General features: G+C 48.2%; 1 protein-coding gene across 1 annotated transcript in view; it reads left to right on the forward strand.

Moving 5' to 3' along the window:
- The first annotated feature begins 11,755 nt into the window (after positions 1 to 11,755).
- LOC309552408 (uncharacterized protein) overlaps positions 11,756 to 12,087 on the forward strand; it is a 171,797-nt gene continuing 171,465 nt past the window's right edge. Inside the window, exon 1 of the mRNA XM_082253358.1 lies at positions 11,756 to 11,836. The gene's annotated coding sequence lies outside the window, so the exon portion shown is untranslated. The remainder of the gene's footprint in view (positions 11,837 to 12,087) is intronic.

A 12,087-nucleotide genomic window follows, 5' to 3' on the forward strand; every position in this document is an offset into this window, starting at 1 on the left:
AAACACTATATATTTCTTTTAACAGAGGCTCCGGAGAATAAAATAGCGGTCATTGCAATTTTTTATGTCACGCGGTATTTGTGCAGCGATTTTGCAAACACAATTTTTTGGAGAAAATACACTTTAACCACTTGCCGACCGCTGCGGCAGGCTGGCTTGGCTGCGCGAACCGCTGCACATGTATGGCGCTTCGCGGGAGCGCTCCTGGGGGCGTGTGCATGCTCCCATTAGGCAGCACAGGGTCTGGGGCCAGGATTGGCGCCGGGCACCCGCGATCACTTCCCATGAAGAGAGAACGATGGTCTGCTGTTGTAAACACAGCACACCATTCTCTCTGGAATGAACACAAAGCGCCTGTGATCCTTCTATATAGTATCACGGGTCTCTGTGTTCATTTCCCAAGTCCCTCCCCCATGCAGTTAGAAAATACTCCCCTAGGCTCGCACTTAAAGCGTGGAACTTCCGCTCTTTTGCTTCCTCCCCCCCCCTCTGGTGCCACATTTGGCACCTTTCATTAGGCAGCACAGGGTCTGGGGCCAGGATTGGCACCGGGCACCCGCGATCACTTCCCATGAAGAGAGAACGATGGTCTGCTGTTGTAAACACAGCACACCATTCTCTCTGGAATGAACACAAAGCGCCTGTGATCCTTCTATATAGTATCACGGGTCTCTGTGTTCATTTCCCAAGTCCCTCCCCCATGCAGTTAGAAAATACTCCCCTAGGCTCGCACTTAAAGCGTGGAACTTCCGCTCTTTTGCTTCCTCCCCCCCCCCTCTGGTGCCACATTTGGCACCTTTCACTAGGCAGCACAGGGTCTGGGGCCAGGAATGGCGCCGGGCACCCGCGATCACTTCCCATGAAGAGAGAACGATGGTCTGCTGTTGTAAACACAGCACACCATTCTCTCTGGAATGAACACAAAGCGCCTTTGATCCTTCTATATAGTATCACGGGTCTCTGTGTTCATTTCCCAAGTCCCTCCCCCATGCAGTTAGAAAATACTCCCCTAGGCTCGCACTTAAAGCGTGGAACTTCCGCTCTTTTGCTTCCTCCCCCCCCTCTGGTGCCACATTTGGCACCTTTCAGGGGGGGAACGGGTACCTGTTTTCGACAGGTACCCTTCCCCACTTCCGGGATACGGCACTGCGGCGACATCCCTCGGAAGTTTGGCCCTCTCCTCCTTCCCCCGCCACTGAACCAATAGGAATGTGCAGCGCGCTTCACTCATGCGCACTAGGCGCAAGGCTTCACTGCCGGGTCCCCTCACTGGCAATTTCGGCGGCAACACCCGACAGGCAATGGAAACATCGGCTGCGGTGCCGACAGCTCTGAACTCCAGGACAGGTAAGTGTCCTAATATTAAAAGTCAGCAGCTACAGTATGTGTAGCTGCTGACTTTTAATTTTTGGAGGGGAAGGCGGAACTCTGCTTTAACCCTTTGATCACCCCTTACCTGCCAGTGTCAGTTCAGTAACTGCATATTTTTAGCTCTAATTACTGTAGTAATGTCACTGGTCCCCCCAAAAGTATCAAAAATGTCAGGGGCCCGAACTGTCCGCTGCAATGTCGCAGTCCCGCTAAAAATCGCAGATCGCGGGGGGCGTGGCCGGACCGGGCATGTGAGTGGACTCAGCTCACGGAGCTCCCGTCATTTATCCTTAAAATAGATCCTTTTCCCGGCCGGATTGCCCTATTCCGTGGACTGCTTCTTCTCAGGGGATCCCCCTGAGTCCATCGACGCCTTTTGCTCCCAGATGAGTACCTGCAATCCGGAGGTCCCAGGTCGTGGGTAGAGCTCCGCTCCGCTGGCTTCCAATCCCTTGCCATCCTGCCTCTGCCTGCAATCATCGGGCTCCAGCTCGCCTCCAGGAGGCTTGGTATCATCCCTGCATAGGAATCCTGCCTTTATTTTTTGCGGAGGACCGCACTTTGTGGAGATCCGGATTGAGGCCTAGTCGCTGGTGGAAGCCGCGGCCTTTCCTACCGCGGGCGGCCGATCGCGGAGGCGCCTGGGCGGACTTGGATCCGGTAAGCGGCTGCACTCCATCCCTTGCCCGCTGCTCTCCCTGGACTGTCCCTTGTCCTAGGCTCTTCCTGACACCCTGCATGTCCAGATCGGGCGCTGCTATGACCCGTGGGAGCAAGCAGAAGGACGGCTCTGTCCCTGGCTCGGCCGGTCAAGATGGCGCCGGGGGGACTCCGCAGCACCCATCTCGCGGCCCTGACAGGCAGAAAGATACAGGTACGAAGCCCATAACAGTGCGTGCGGGGGGAAAAGACAGCGCTGGTGACATTCTGTTGTACGCAAAAAAGTTGTGTGACATCTCGGGACCCAGTGAAGTGGACTCTGTACCCCTGACAGGAGCACAGGCACTCGAGGCCATTCAGCAGGGCCTGGGGGATGTGGAACCATCTGTGCAGCCTGAGCTCAGTGAGGAGATGGAGGGAGACACACTGGAGGGGTCTCAGCCCACCCTGGGACACATTCTTCTAGCTGTACAGAAATGCACGGCATCAGTGAACACTGTGAAGGACAGATTGGGGGGTCTCACGGAGGAAGTGGCCCTTTTGCGCCAGGATTTACAAAAAATGCGGGAACGCACTACAGCAGCCGAAAGTCGCATCTGCGATTTGGAGGACCAGATACCCACACTAATTACGGAATCCAGGGAAACGGCCAGGCAGGCTCAGGCTAACAAGAATAAGACAGATGATATCGAGAATCGCCTGCGCAGGAATAATGTCCGTATAGTGAGGCTCCCAGAGAAGGTGGAGGGCAGGGACCCCACGGACTTTGTAGAAAAATGGCTTTGTGAGATCTTCGGGCGTGAGTCCTTCTCCCCTCTGTACGCGGTGGAACGTGCACACCGTGTCCCCACTAGGGCGCTACCTGGTAATGCTCCCAGACCCATGCTCGCCAAGATTTTACACTACAGGGACAGGGAGAAGGTGCTCCGCCTTGCACGTGAAAAAGCCGATATCAAATATAATGGAGCTAGAGTGTCCTTCTACCCGGACTTTTCGGCAGATGTCCAAAAACAAAGGGCCAAATTTATTGATGTAAAGAAGAGACTCCGCCGAGTTGGCCTGGTGTATGCCATGCTGTACCCTGCCCGTTTGAGAGTTACGGCGGAAGGCAGGGCGCATTTTTTTGACACTGCTGTAGACGCGGCGAATTGGCTGGATGTTCACGAGCCGGCTCTCGGCCGTAGAAACAGGGATGAGCACGGGGAGTGACCGGGACTTCTTCTGTAACCGGACTCTTCAACATGGGAGCTACTCTACATTTTGCACGTGCGCTAGCACGCTGTCTGTTTTTGACCCGGCCGGGGTCGTTTACCGTTTGGAATCTACTGCTCCGAATATGGCAAGTGTTGACGAGCGAGGATGTGTTTCTACACGGCTCTGTTCTGGAGCCTACTTTTGTGTTTGCACCGTTGTGCATGTTGGCCGGGTGGGTCCCTTCTAGACGGTAGGGCCGCAGCCGGGCCCGTCTGGAGTGGACCGCCTGTGTTCAGACAGTTCGTTGTCGGGGTGCCGTTGTGCCTTGACTTCTTGAGCTCTAGTTCTTCTGACATTTATTTTGTTTTTGGGAAGATTCACACCGCATGTTTTTCTGGACATTATCACGATGCCACGTCTTCACACCGGCAGCCCTCTGGTGATTTTTTTTGTTTGGGCCTTGGCCACTTTGGGGGGGGGCCCCGGTCTCCACCCATTTCCATCTATTATTTTTTCCTATGGCGGGGGTGCCGATAGTTTCTTGGAACGTCCGCGGCTTGGGTTGCCCGCTCAAGCGGGCTATGGTGGCCCAACAGCTGCGAAAGTACCACCCAGCCATTATTGCTTTACAAGAGACTCACTTGGTGGCGGACTCTGTAGGGTGTCTTCGGTACTCATGGGTGGGTTGGGGTTATCACTCCACCCACTCCGCATATTCCAGGGGGGTCAGTGTGCTGATACATGGGTCGCTGGCCTTCCGGGAACTGGGGGTCCGGGTGGACTCTGAGGGGAGGTATGTGTTCATACATTGTATGCTTTTTCAAACTGTGTGTGTTTTAGCAATAGTGTACATACCGCCTCCTTTTTCTTCTGGGGTGCTCAAGGAACTCCTCCAATTTACTATGGACAAAGTTGGTCTGCCACTGTTTATTATAGGGGACTTTAATGGGGTGCTAGACCCTGCAAGGGATAGACACCCTCCACCTTCTCCCGTGGGTGCGGCAAGGGGAACTGCTCTTTCCCGCTTTCTGGCGGAGGTGGATTGGTCTGAGGTATGGCGCCTTAAAAACCCTGACACGGTGCAATTTTCATGTTTCTCAAAAACACACTCTGCATTGTCTCGTATTGATCTATGTGTGGGTAACAGGGAGGCTATTGCCATGGTGGAGGACATTGAGTATGCCCGCAGGGGAATCTCGGACCACTCCCCGTTGGTGGTCAGATTGCAGGTTCGCCCTCGGGTGGACTTGCGTAGGGCTCCCTGGCGTTTGAATGCATTCTGGCTGAAACTGTTTCCACCAGGTAATGACATTCCAGCAGCCATTGCCAGCTTTTTTGAGGAGAATGACCACTTTGGGGATGTGCTCCTGAGGTGGGAGGCTTTTAAGAGCTTTCTCAGAGGGGTTCTCATAGCTAATGTTAAGAAGGTCCAGACTAGGTCTAAATGCTTTGAGGAACAACTATCCCAGTGCGCGCAGTGGCTGGAGCAGGAATACTTGCACAACCCCTCTGATGATACGAGGGCGGCATGGCTCTCGGCTCAGGCGGTATGGGTTGGGGAAGTTCGCTCCAAGGCGGACAAAAAGCGCTTTTTTGCCAAAACTGCCTTTTATGAAGAGGGGGAACGGACGGGCCGCATGCTGTCGAGAATGGTGGGGGCGCGCCCCTCAGTTCCTCCTATAGGGGCTCTCCGGCTGCCTGGGGGGGCTTTGGTTAATACGCAGGATAAAATTATGACTGAATTGGTGCGATTTTACAAGGACCTGTACTCCTCACGGGCTCATTACAGCCCGGAAGAGTTGCAGGAATATTTAAGTGCCACTCCTCTACCGCAGTTGACGGAGGAACAGCGGATGCAGCTCGAAGCCCCGATTACGGAACAGGAGCTGCTGGAAGCAGTGGCTCTCTTTCCGGGATCTAAAGCTCCTGGGGATGACGGCCTTCCTGCTGAAATTTATCAAAACTACTCTGGGTTGTTAATGCCAAAATTATTAGAGGTGTTCCGGAGGGCTAGGGAGCTGGGGACTCTTCCGGAGTCTATGACCAGGGCTAGCATCATATTATTGCTTAAACCAGATAAACCCCCCACAGACCCGGGATCCTACAGACCCATCTCGTTGCTCCAGGCGGACGTCAAGCTACTGGCTAAAGTTTTGGCGCGTAGAGTTAACAAGGTTATAACTCACATCATACATGAAGACCAGGCGGGATTTATGCCCAATAGATCAACGGCCCTTAACTTGCGTCGCCTGTTCGTTGCGATTCAGACACCGGCGGATAACCCGGGGGAGAGGGCATTGCTGTCATTGGATGCCAACAAGGCATTTGACAGTGTTGAGTGGGGATACCTCTGGGCGACCATGGAATCCTTTGGTTTTGGACCAGTGTTCCTGTCTTGGGTGAAGTTACTGTATTACCAACCGACGGCTTCTATTAGGGAGGGAGGTCGGGTCTCCGCGTGTTTTTCTCTGGGACGGGGAACGAGGCAGGGGTGCCCGCTGTCTCCCCTATTGTTTGCCATAGCGATAGAGCCCCTTGCGGCACGCATCAGAGCTCAGCGATCCATCGTGGGGTTTAGATACGGTCCCTATCAGGATAAGGTCCTGCTCTACGCGGACGATATGCTCCTGACGTTGGGAGATACTGGGGCTTCCTTGAGAACGGTTATGACAGTTATTACGGAGTTCGGTCAGTTCTCCGGACTCACTATAAACTGGTCCAAATCGGCCCTTCTGCAGTTGGACGGGGACGTCGCCCCTTCCCCGGGTCTCCATTGTCCGGTCCCTGTGGTCCAGCAGTTTAAATATTTGGGGGTCGTGGTTTCGGCGGATCCGACCCAATACAGCTTGCTTAATATTAGTCCCCTTCTCACCAGATTTCGCGATAAAATCAGGACTTGGAACAAACTCTGGCTGTCACTTGCCGGTAGGGTAAACCTTATAAAGATGGTGTTGATGCCACAATTATTGTATTTCCTCCATAATTCTCCTGTTGTCATTCCACTGAAAACCTTTCGTATAGTAAACACTCTATTCCGAACCCTCATGTGGAAGGGTAAGGCAGCTAGAGTACGTATGGAGCAATTACAGAAACCTCGCGAAGGGGGGGGCCTTGCCCTCCCTAACCCGTGGTTGTATTATCTGTCCTCCCAGTTGCAGCATCTGGTGGGGGCCATGTCCGGGACGCGTACTGGCGCGGCGCTGGAGGTTATGCAGTGGTTTGCTGGCGCGCGGGGAGTGCCGGAGGGGCTTGAGGCACAACTTTTTTCTAAACCTAACAAGCGTTTCCCGACATATAGATTACTACAAAAAATATGGGACAAAACTAAACAACTTCAACGAGCCTTGGGTTACACTAATTTTAGCCCAATCTGGGACAATAAGACTTATCCTGAATTGTGTAAGATGGACCAGGCAGACAGGTGGCGTGCATACGGGGTGACTCACCTTGCCCATATTATGCAGGAAGGGACACTTCTGACTTTTGAACAGCTTAAGGAGCGTTTCTCGCTTCCGGACAGTATGCGGTTTTACTATTTTCAATTACGGCATGCGATGCGGGTGCAGGCAGCCCGGGGACAGCTTTTCCTGTCCTCGACCCCTGTTTTCTTCCTTATGCAACAATATACGGATACCAAGGGCTTCATATCTGGTTGCTATGCCTCTCTTCTGGGTTCGTTCTTGGAAAAGTACCCAAGCTCGGCGTGTGATCGTTGGAGCGAGGATGTGGGGGAGATCCCGGGGGAGCTGTGGGAGGAGGCCTTGGAGGTAGTTCGCAGCTGCTCTCTCAATGTCTCCCACCAGGTGTCGCAGCTTTATATCCTACTAAGAGTGCATCATACCCCCCTGAAGCTTCATGCAATGGGTCTTCGCGACGATGATCTCTGTGGCCGCTGCCAGAGAGAGAAGGGGGACTTGGTTCACTTGGTGTGGAGATGTCCAAAGTTGCACAGATACTGGTCAGCGGTGTTATCTGCCATTAATGGGGCCCTGGGGGTGGATATCCCTAGGGATCCCAAACACTGTATTCTGGGGTTACTGGAGTCGATAGTGGAGGATAGGTTTCTGAGAGAGGCCGCAACTCGGGCACTCTTTCAGGCCCGTTTACTTATCCTGAGACACTGGATAGCACAGGAACCACCTACGTATAGGATGTGGCTGGAACAGATGGCTTCTACTTTGCGTATGGAGAAGGTTATCTACCAGCACAGGGGGGTGCCTCAGAAATTCGCTAAGGTTTGGGGTGTATGGTTGGACAGTCCGGGCATGGCCCCTGATGATCTAGTTCTGGACCGGTTGTTATTGTAACAATTTTTTTTTTTTTGGGAGGTACTCCTGCTAACTCTTGGTTTGCATGGGGGAGGGGGGGGGAGTTTCTTGCATTTGCATATGTTATGTTCTTTTTAAAGTGCATCGAACTGTACTTATATGTGATAACCTTGGGGGGGATTGTGACATGGCATGGACTTTGTACTGTATGTGGCTTGATGTTGCCATCCGACAGTTTTTTCTTGTGTTTGTTTGTTTTTTTTGTCTGCATGTAATGGTGTGAATTTTTCTCAATAAAGTTTTTTTTTTTTTTCTTGATTTAAAAAAAAAAAAATCGCAGATCGCCATCAATACTAGTAAAAAATAAATAAATAAATAAAAATGACATACATTTTTCCCCTATTTTTTTTTTTTACCAAAAATATGTAGCAGAATACAAATCTGTCTAAAAGGATGAAAAAAATTATTTTTAAATTTTTTAATTCGGGGGGGAATGTGGAAATGGTATATATAGCAGAAAGTCAAAAATATTGTTTTTTTTTTTCTGAAGTGTCGCTCTTTTTTTGTTTATAGCACAATAAATAAAAATCACAGAGGTGATCAAATAACACCAAAAGAAAACTCTATTTGTGGGAAAAAAAGGACATTAATTTTTTTAGGGTACAGCGTTAAAGTAACGCAGTGTCTAATCGCAAAAAAATTGCCTGGTCATTAACCACTTTATGACCGCCCGCCACAGATTTACTGCGGCAGGCAGCCGCTCCTTGGCAAACCGACGTAGCTCTACGTCGATCGCTTTCAGGCGGCTAGGGGGGCGAGCGTGCGGCGGCGTGCTCCCACCCCCGCTCAGCGGGGAAGCCGATGCGTGCGTCAGGCGGCTCCGATTGCCGCCTGACACCGGCGATCATTCCCTGCTGAGAGAGGGCGGTCGGCTGATGTAAACACAGCCGCCCGTCCTTCTCTCTGCAATGATCAAAGAGACCATGTGATCCTGCTATATAGGATTGCATGTCTCTATGATCATTTCAAAAGCCACGCCCCCCACAGTTAGAATCACTCCCCTAGGCTTACATTTAACCCCTTGATCATCAACAGGGCTAACCCCTTCCCTGCCAGTGGCATTATTACAGTAACAGTGCATATTTTTAGCACTGATTACTGTAGTAATGTCACTGGTACCCCCAAAAGTGTAAAAAATGTCAGTTAGGGGTCCGATCTGTCTGTGCCGCAATGTCGCAATCCCGCAAAAAATCGCAGATCGCCGTAATTACTAGTAAAAAAAACAATAAAAATGACATAATATCTTTTCCGTAGTTAGTAGACGTAATAACTTTTGCGCAAACCAATCAAAATACGCTTATTGTAATTTTTTATGTGTATAAAATATGTAGCAGAAAACAAATTGGCCTAAAATGTTAAAAAATTTTGATTTTTAATTTTTTTTTTTTTGGGAATGTCATATAGCAGAATGTGAAAAATATTGGCTTTTTTTTTTTTTTTTTCAAAATTGTCGCTCTTTTTTTGTTTATAGCGCAAAAAGTAAAAATCGCACAGGTGATCAAATACCACCAAAAGAAAGCTCTATTTGTGGGAAAAAAGGATGTCAATTTTATTTGGTTACAGTATCGCATGACCGCGCAATTGTCCGTTAAAGTAACGCAGTGCCGAATCGCAAAATATGGCCTGGCCATTAAGCAGGAAAATCTTCCGTTTTTAAAGTGGTTAAGGGGTCAAATCCTTCCGCTCCAGTAGTGGTTAATGTATTAAAAAAGAACAAAACACAATATATAACCTGTTTTTATGAAACATATGAAAGATAAGGTTATGGCGATTAAATAGGTACCCAACATGTCATGCTTTAAAATTGCGCACACTTGTGGAATAGCACCAAACTTCGGTACTTCATAAACTTTTTGACTACTACGGTACCATGCAATTTGGTGTGGTGAGTTTTTAAAAAGCAGTGCATGCACAAGTTTTTTGTGCAATCCAGTGCAATTTTAGCCCATTCCCATGCATAGGCTAAAAATTGCACTGCACTGAGTTGCCCAGGAACCGCACAGGAATGCAGACCATGTTACTGTGCAATTCAGGTGTGAACCTCCCTGTGAAATGCAACAAGCAGGCCCTGACATTTCACACATATTACAAACATTACTGTGACTTTTTTGCAAATGCTGAGACATAGACAAAGCAATTTTTTTCTATACACAGCCCCTATGTGTGCATGGCTAGACTTGAACACGCCTGATGGGCTCAGGCGTGTTCAGGATCCTAGCCCCAACCCACCTGCCTGGTCCCCCCAGGAAGTCAACAATGCACACCGCTAATCACACGCATTGAGACATTTCCTTGTCTGCAGCTGCACAGATCTGGAAATATTTCAATGCCTGTGATTAGCTGTGTGCAGTGTCAGCTTCCTGGCAGGATCGGGCAGGTGGGTTGGGACTAGGACCCTGAACACGCCTGAGCCCATCTCTACTGCCCATACATGGATTGAAACTTGGTTGGTTCAGTAAGACTAGCCAAATTTTGATCCATGTATGGGGACGCTGGTTGTACACAAGTCGATATATCATTTGACCTGTATACACCAAGCATGTTGGAAAGTTTTCTCCCAATCAGCGCTCATAAATGTGCAGATGAATGTATTCTGATGGAGGGGAAATCTCTCCACTGTCAGAATACAATAGCCCAGTGAGAGTGATTCCCCCCCATCCACATCAAGTGTGTAGATGGAGAAATCGAGTAATTTTCTTTTGTTCAACCCGCTGGTTGAACGAAAGAAAATGAATCATGTATGGTCTGCCTTGGTCAATTCCCTCTACTATGTGCTAAAAAAATACTTGTCATTTTCTTGTGCTTTTCATTGTTACCTTTGTCTGCCTGTAAGTGGATTAAATATAGTGCAGTCTGATTTAAAAGCCTGGAGCCGCCTTTAGCAGAAAAGTTCCTTCAACACCCACTGTATTGAATTTTACAACATTTCTTCTAATTAGTTAAATCAACATCAGTCATTGCTTTAGGCCCCATGCAAACAGGGCGTCAGAAAAAATGAGCTGCAAAGATATTTCTGACGCCAGGAAAAAGCGGCGTCAAAAACGCGCCTTTAGCAGCATTTCGCATTGGCGTCACTGCGCGTTTAGGCGCGTCGCCGATTAGCAGCTTTTTTGAATAAACACAACCCTCTTCTTTTTGTGACCAATCACATTTTTCACATTTTAAAAAATGCCTGACGCTGCTAAAAGACGTCATACAGCGTTAAGCCGCGTTTAGGCACGTTTAACAGTGTCTGGCGTTTTTACAGCTTAACGCTGCTGCTCCTGAACGCACTAGGTTTTTTTTACAGTTTAAAAACGCCTATGCCACTTGGAGCTCCAAAAAGCCTGTGTGTGCATGAGGCCATAGAATAACATGGAGGGGCGTTTTTAAATTGCAAAAAACAACAGGTGACACTCCTAACAGCAGCTGCAAAAACGCCCTGTGTGCATGGGGCCTTACTAAAACTGGAGAGCTGTTTCTATGCAGAGCTGCACAAAATCAATGTTTAGATTTCTGCTTTATTCACTATAAATTCTTTTATGTTCTGTTATTTATTTTCACCATTTATATATCACCAACTTATTATGCAATGTGATTTAGTACAAAGATTCAGTCACATAGGCACAGAAATTTCAGTATACAGTAAACCCCCGCTCCATCGCAGTCCCGGTATATTGAGTTTTTTTTCTGTAATGTTATTTTACTATATAAATCATTGAAAATGAAATATTTTTGTGTTTTCCATAGCTCTTGCTCTGTCTCTCAGTATCTTTTATGTGTTTAAATGAGTTTCTATTGTTTTAAAAGTGTGTGTTAAAGACCTTAAAATGCTTTCAAAAGTACAGTGACAGTAAAAAAAAACATTCCTACAGTGTATTTTAATAGGGTTTTTCTATTTCGCGGATTTTCACTTTTCGCGGGTGGGTCCGGAACGTAACCCCCGCGATGGAGGGGGGTTTACTGTATAGCTACAATAATAATATTTTAAGATTTCTTGTATTGTCTTTAAAATATGTAACATAGAACAAACAGTTCAGGCATGTGTGTTTTATGTAGCTGTTGTGCAGTTTCTGGGTGGATAAGAAGCTCTAAGGTAACCAGAGAGCCCCAGAGACTCTATACATTTATAGTTGCTAGTCTCATGAACAACAAGGGAACAACTCTTACATTCCTGTGGTTGCAGAGATCTCTCTTATTATGCTCTGGACTATAATTCCATTTTTCCTTACTGTCTTGTCAAATATGTGTCTTCATATTCCAAGCCAGCAGTTGCAGGACATTTCATGAGATAAGAAGGCAAGGTAAAACTTATATTTATAGCTGCATTGTTTTTAGATTTGTCTACAGTTAGAATGAAAAAGGTTTTAAAACTTTAGCAGTCTGAGATTTGTTGCTGAGGTTGAGGTATGAGTGGGGAGGTTAAAGTTGAGGTATGTAGTGGGGATTCATGTCAGATTATGAGCTCTTATTCTAGTGTTTTTTTTTAGCAGGTATTCACAAGCAAGGTTCTATTTTGTAATTAGATGATCATTTAAGAAGAGCAGAATGTTTA

The sequence above is a fragment of the Pelophylax lessonae genome, assembly GCF_965119305.1.
Source record: "Pelophylax lessonae genome assembly, chromosome: 4".
NCBI classification, from domain to species: domain Eukaryota; kingdom Metazoa; phylum Chordata; class Amphibia; order Anura; family Ranidae; genus Pelophylax; species Pelophylax lessonae.